Raw genomic sequence first — 7,689 nt, 5'->3', positions numbered from 1 at the left:
TTTTCACTCTCTCTTCAGAGTGCTTTTCAACTTTCCCTCACGGTACTTGTTTACTATCGGTCTCGCTTTATAATTAGCTTTTGGAGAGACATATCTCCAGCTTCGAGTTGCACTTTCAAACAACTCTACTCATAGGAATGAGCCATTATGACTGGTATCGAAAATGACCTTTACAGGATTTTCACCTTCTTTGATGCTACTTTCCAGTAGACATCAGGACAAATTCACCAGTCTAGCATCAAACCATACCGGACACCGAGAAATGTTGCCATTTCTCTTCCCGATGAGCTTTTCCCTGTTCATTCGCCATTACTAAGGGATTCTCAGTTGATTTCTTTTCCTCCCCTTACTGATATGCTTAAGTTAAGGGGGTTCTCTCGCCCAATTCAGGTTATGTAGTTGATTGTCTCTTAATTGGTTCACTGACCAATATGAGACAGAAACCGATTCAGCAGTTTTGTTCGCTACTACTATCAAACACAGGTCGAAGTTTCCATTCAGTCATTAATTCCAACTTTCAAATGTTGTTGTTTCAGCTTTCGCTTACTAGAAGCAACATAATACTCGCTGCAATACAGACCTCGGGAAACCCTCACCGTGAATAAGGTTCACTCACATATTTCACTACATTTTGCGTGGGATTGGAGATGAGGCTACTCGTTCTTGCTCAGTACTAGGCTGAAAATTAACGAAACTTCGTTACAAACGTTCACATGTTGATGTTTCCGCTTTCGCGTACTCGAAACAACATAATACTAGTCTTTGTAATTTAGTTTCATAATTTCAACTGTTCTCATGCAGAATTTTTGCTCATTCTTATCCCAAATTTTGACCTGGCTACTAGTTACACTCCTTGTACTTATTGCAAAATGACCACAAATTTCAACAGCTTTCACATGTTGCTGTTTCGGCTTTCGCTTACTACAGTCAACATAATACTCGTTGCAAAATAAGTGCTCGGCATCTGCAATTTTCCAAAGACGAAGTTTCGCCAGTTCAATTTTCGCTCGCCAATTATGGCTACTAATTCACACGGTACTGAGCTCAACAACATTAAATTTGTTCAGCAAGACTTTCACATGTTGATGTTTTGGCTTTCGCCTACTAGAAGCAACATAATACTCGTCTTGTTAGCTCATTCAATGAGAATAGCTTTTCCCGTTGAGAATTTTTGCCTTCAATTGGCGTTGTAGTGAGTTTGGCTACTCAGATCACCAAATACTTGTGACAATTCGAACCAGAAATGTTTTCAATTTTCACATGCTGATGTTTCGGATTCAACCTACTAGAAGCAGCATAATACTTGTATTCAACAATTTCTGTATCAAATCCCAGTTTTCTCTGGTGCATCTTTGCCAAACTATTCCAAACTGCCTGAGTCTGAATACCAATTACAGGTACTAGTAAATGCACGTTACTAAGGACTATATAGTTCTAGGTTACTGTACACAACGACGTTCACATGTTGATGTTTCAGCTGCCGCTTACTAGAAACAACATAATACTTATCGTGCATACCTTTCCATAACTTGTCCTTTTCAGATGCATTAGTTTCCCTTTGTCTTGGCTTCTACAGTCAGACTGGCTACTAGTAACAGCACAGTACTAATCACATATCGTTCTACAGTTTGCAGACAACTTTCACATGTTGATGTTTCAGCTTTCGCCTACTAGAAACAACATAATACTCGCTGTATACATTTGTAGTTCTCTATGTAACTTTCATGTGAAGAAGTTTCGCCAGTCTTTTTGACTGTCTCAAATCTGAGTCATGCTTAGGCTACTAGTTGCTTCATAGTACTTATCGCCTCGAGATCATTGAACAAAACTTGATTTTCACATGTTGCTGTTTCAGCTTCCGCTTACTAGAAACAACATAATACTAGTCTCATTAAGTTCCGTCTCTTTGCAATTTTCTTATGAAGAAAATTCGCCATCACAATGACTCCAGCAGTTCTTGATCAAGGAATGCAATCATTGATCAGAATGCTATTATTTGAATCGGTTCTGCTTTAAGTGTTCCAATTTTATTGGAAGCACCAACAATAGAACATCAATGTGTTCAATCGAGAGTTATATAACCCTGAATCGGACGCAGTCAACAGCCGAAGCCGAGACCGCCTTTTGCGTTAGAGAGGTCGGTAAACAAATCTTGCGATTCATACCGAATTAACACATATAGCTGTGCTCCTCTTCGTAAAGCGAGCCAAGTGATCCCCTGTTGAAGGATGTATTTGGACCAATCTAGTAGCATTTGGTTTCCAACAAGCTCTCCCAAGTTAGCTTACTTATTGGGCTTTTCAACCAATTCGGTTGGCTACAAGCATCATCAAAGTACTAGCCACAGTTTGATCGCAAAATTCTACGACTTTCACATGTTGATGTTTCGGCTTGCGCTTAGCCTACTATAAGCAACATAATACTAGTCATATCATAGAGCGTGATCAGCTTGTGACGTTCTCATGATGAAGTTTCACCAACAGTGTCTCACTTCGAGCTTAAATCCAGCTACTAGTAACTACACAGTACTGACTGCAACGATAACTTTTATCTATACCTTTCACATGCTGCGCTTTCGGCCAGGGCCTACTAACGTCAACATAATACTCGATATAAACTTTTGTTCATGATGCAGCTTCCCCATGCAGAAGTTTCGCCTTCAAATGCTCTCTTGGCCATATGACGTAAGAAAAGGTTACTAGTAACATCACAGTACTAGCCACAGTTTGATTGCAAAATTCTACGACTTTCACATGTTGATGTTTCGGCTTGCGCTTAGCCTACTAGAAGCAACATAATACTAGTCATATCATAGAGCGTGATCAGCTTGTGACGTTCTCATGATGAAGTTTCACCAACAGTGTCTCATTTCGAGCTTAAATCCAGCTACTAGTAACTACACAGTACTGACTGCAACGCTAACTTTTATCTATACCTTTCACATGCTGCGCTTTCGGCCAGGGCCTACTAACGTCAACATAATACTCGATATAAACTTTTGTTCATGATGCAGCTTCCCCATGCAGAAGTTTCGCCTTCAAATGCTCTCTTGGCCATATGACGTAACACAAGGTTACTAGTAACATCACAGTACTAGCCACAATTTGATCGCAAAATTCTACGACTTTCACATGTTGATGTTTCGGCTTGCGCTTAGCCTACTAGAAGCAACATAATACTAGTCATATCATGGAGCGTGATCAGCTTGTGACGTTCTCATGATGAAGTTTCACCAACAGTGTCTCATTTCGAGCTTAAATCCAGCTACTAGTAACTACACAGTACTGACTGCAACGATAACTTTTATCTATACCTTTCACATGCTGCGCTTTCGGCCAGGGCCTACTAATGTCAACATAATACTCGATATAAACTTTTGTTCATGATGCAGCTTCCCCATGCAGAAGTTTCGCCTTCAAATGCTCTCTTGGCCATATGACGTAACACAAGGTTACTAGTAACATCACAGTACTAGCCACAATTTGATCGCAAAATTCTACGACTTTCACATGTTGATGTTTCGGCTTGCGCTTAGCCTACTAGAAGCAACATAATACTAGTCATATCATAGAGCTTGATCAGCTTGTGACATTCTCATGATGAAGTTTCACCAACAGTGTCTCATTTTGAGCTTAAATCCAGCTACTAGTAACTACACAGTACTGACTGCAACAATAACTTTTATCTATACCTTTCACATGCTGCGTTTTCGGCCAAGGCCTACTAACGTCAACATAATACTCGATATAAAATTTTGATCATGATGCAGCTTTCCCATGCAGAAGTTTCGCCTTCAAATGCTCTCTTGGCCATATGACGGAACACCAGGTTACTAGTAACATCACAGTACTAGCCACAGTTTGATTGCAAAATTCTACGACTTTCACATGTTGATGTTTCGGCTTGCGCTTAGCCTACTAGAAGCAACATAATACTAGTCATATCATAGAGCGTGATCAGCTTGTGACGTTCTCATGATGAAGTTTCACCAATAGTGTTTCATTCGAATTGGTTCTGCTTTAAGCTCTCCAATTGTTTTGGATGAACCAGTTTTGCCCTTCGAAGCCACTTTTGTGAGCTTTTGTGGGTCTTTACCAAGAGGATATACCTCAAGGCCTCTTTCAATTCCTTTAAGTTCTTTCAACTCCTTTACAGTTTCTAGGTTCACATAGCTGCAAACCTTATTTCTAGTTTTAAGTCTGGCCAACTTGGGGAGAGTTGGTGCAGACCGTGACCAATTCTAGTAGGATGCCACAACAAGAATGTGATCAACTTAGCTTGTCGATGAACCTGCCCCACATTCAAACAACTCTATCGCCTTTTCCTCGTATAGTTATATGCGAGGGCCTCTCATAGAGAGCGCTGTTAGCAACCTTTTCCACATAGACGATAAAGTTGTGAGTGTTTTGCACATGGCTGTTGTCATCACCACGTGACGAGTCAACTCAGCTTGACTCTCTACACTCCGACAAGCTTTGCACATACGCCTTTAGTTCAGTATGTGTCTTTAATCTGACTCCGGTGCCTCAAGCCGGAAAAATTGTCAGATTATGATCATTATCGGTTAGTCATCCCGATGCAAGATCGTATCGTACTGTCTTTGTCTACCTCCAGATTCCGAAGAACAGGAGGAGACTCTCCCAGACCTACATATCTGGGAGAATGTTCAGAGGGCGAGAAGCTGTGGATTACTCTCCCCTAAGAACTGACTAAACTTTACCCTCGTCCAAGGTAAGTTTATTTTAGCTAGCCTTCTATGTAAAGGATCTGAGGCTAAGCTGTGTTTTTTCGAGCCTTTGGCTCGGAGCAAGTTCAGTGGGCGCCCCGAGTAGCTCAACTCTTTCCCACTGAACAGCGCAACGCTCTGTCACTCGCTGGGATTTTTGCGTGTCGGTTCTAACCACGCGACTTGTGGACCTTTTTAGGCCTTTCTTATTCACAAGTCTATAGCTGGGCTTCTATAACCCAGCTTCTGAGATCTAGATAGCTGCAGTTCTGCTAGGCTGCTTTTGCTAACTAGTCTCCCTTTAAGCAGTCCCTTGCCATGACTGCTGAACTATGTATCCACACAAGTAGTTTTTGAGCTCGATACATAATTCGAGATTGGTTGCCAAGCAATCTCTAGCGACAGAGCGTCATGCGCACTACAGACATGGCCTCTACCAGCAGCCATGCCCGAAGGAATCAATCACTGATCCTTCCGCAGGTTCCCCTACGGAAACCTTGTTACGACTTTTACTTCCTCTAGACAATTAAGCTCGATCCGCTTCATCCCGTTGCCGGAGACCGAAGTCCCAACAGTAGGAATTTGCAATTCTTGCTTAACTATCCAATCAGTAGTAGCGACGGGCGGTGTGTACAAAGGGCAGGGACGTAATCCCTATGAGTTGTTGACTCATAAGTACCAGGAATTCCTGGTTCACGTCTGCAAGTTACAACAGACGATCCCCTTGAAGCGCTGTACTTTTCTCTGATTGCCCAGTCCATTTCGGACCAAGGGCTGAGTACTCAATCTAAAAGTACACAGTGTAGCGCGCGTGCAGTCCAGAACATCTAAGGGCATCACAGACCTGTTATAGCCTCACTTCATCTGCGGTATTTAATTCCGCATAGTTCCTCTAAGAAGTGTTTGAATTCACATATAGTGAATTTCATTATTTAGATGGAGAAGATCTCGTTCGTTATCGGAATTAACCAGACAGATCACTCCACTAACTAAGAACGGCCATGCACCACCGCCCATATAATCATGAAAGATATTCAATCTGTCAATCCTTAAGATGTCTGGACCGGGTGAGTTTTCCCGTGTTGAGTCAAATTAAGCCGCAGGCTCCACTCCTGGTGGTGCCCTTCCGTCAATTCCTTTAAGTTTCGATTTTGCAACCATACTTCCCCCGGAACCAATAAACTTTGGTTTCCCGGTTAATCTCTTGCCAAGTCAAGATCGACTTTGACAAATTGTAGGTTGGTATAGTTTATGGTCAGAATTACGAGGGTATCTAATCCTCTTCAATACTCTGACTTTCGTTCTTGATTAATGAAAACATTCTTGGCAAATGCTTTCGCAGTAGTTTGTCTTGCCACGATCCAAGAATTTCACCTCTAACGTAGCAATACAAATGCCCCCGTCTGTTCCTTTCAATCATTACCGCACTCAGCCAACCGGCATCAATCGAGTAGCGGGTCATTCTCCATTATTCCATGCTTTATTATTCGATCCCAAAGGATGCTTTGAACACTCTAATTTTCTCAGGGTGAAAACACCGTTTCCACAGTTCGTCACATTTAAGTGCAAACTATTTCTTCGATGCGAAGGATGAGCGGAACGAGTCAACAGATTTAACTGAAGACCATGTTGCCGTTCTACTCAAACAGATCCAACTATGAGCTTTTTAAACGCAGCAACTATTGCATACGCTTGTAGAGGCTGGTATTACCGCGGCTGCTGGCACCAGACTTGCCCTCTACTCGTTCATCAATGGAGCTTTTAAGTCCATTCCATTCTGATTACAAACCATAAAGGTTCATATCATTATTTCTAGTCACTACCTCCTCGTGCGGAGAGTGGGTAATTTGCGTGCCTGCTGCCTTCCTTGGATGTGGTAGCCGTTTCTAAGGCTCCCTCTCCGGAATCGAACCCTGATTCCCCGTTACCCGTCACAACCATGGTAGTCCGTTACACTACCATCATAGGTTGATAGGTCAGAAATTCGGAAGTTCCGTCCCCAAGCCGAAGCTATCTGGGATCTTTCAGTTACTAGGACTCATCACGGGATGTGTCTGTACTTAGCAAATCACCCGGTGTAGTCTTGTAAAAGTCTCCGACAGTGTCGGACAATCAGCATGCATTAGCTGCAGGGTTACCGCAGTTATTCATTTAGCTTGCAAATCAACTAATAGATAGTAACTGATTTAATGAGCCATTCGCGGTTCCACTTTTTCAAGCTTCGCTTGCACATGCATGGCTTAGTCTTTCAGACAAGCATATGGCAACTGACAGGATCAATCAGTTTAATTGTACTTTGAACAATCTTTCGATTTGTTCGAATTTAGAAAGACATAGCCTTGCGGCCTCGTCAATCTTGCTTTGAGCTTTTTAAATCACGAAGAGTTTCAATGCATGCTTTGGCATGGCTACTAGTTACTACACAGTACTCTACACACTTAGAGTTACCCACGATTACACATTTCACATGCTGATGTTTCGGCTCGCGCGTACTAGAAACAGCATAATACTATGTGTACTGGTAGATAGCGCTCTGTGAGCATTTCCCATGAGCAGGTTTTGCCCTCCAAATCTCTGTTCTACTGTTACCAATACCGGCTAACAACTGTATCATACTAGGGAGAATTGACTCATGATTTAAAAACCAGATGTTCACATGTCGATGTTTCGGCTCTCGCCTACTAGAAACAACATAATACTAGTCTGTTAAAAATCTCAATCACGCCGCCTCTTCAGATACAGAAGTTTTACCTTTTATTGGTTAGAGAACAGCTTTCCAGCTGTCGACATGGTTACTAGTAACAACACCGTACTCAACACAAAAACTTTTCAACTTCACAACTTTCACATGCTGATGTTTCTGCTTTCGCATACTAGAAACAGCATAATACTTATTGTTTTGTCAAGTAATTTGTGTGTCTTTCCCATGTGAAGTTTCACCGGTCAACAATGTTTCCCTGACC

The 7,689-nt window shown here is 42.0% G+C and overlaps 1 pseudogene; it reads right to left on the bottom strand.

Annotated features, from left to right (window-relative positions):
* Nucleotides 1–2,078: 2,078 nt before the first annotated feature.
* LOC142354848 (5.8S ribosomal RNA) lies at nucleotides 2,079–2,230 on the bottom strand (annotated as a pseudogene).
* Nucleotides 2,231–7,689: the final 5,459 nt, after the last annotated feature.

Source organism: Convolutriloba macropyga, unplaced genomic scaffold (assembly GCF_964194025.1).
Source record: "Convolutriloba macropyga unplaced genomic scaffold, txConMacr16.3 SCAFFOLD_6245, whole genome shotgun sequence".
Taxonomy (NCBI): Eukaryota; Metazoa; Xenacoelomorpha; order Acoela; family Convolutidae; genus Convolutriloba; species Convolutriloba macropyga.
Note: the sequence above shows the minus strand (reverse complement) of the source record. Positions and strands in the feature narration are given on the sequence as shown.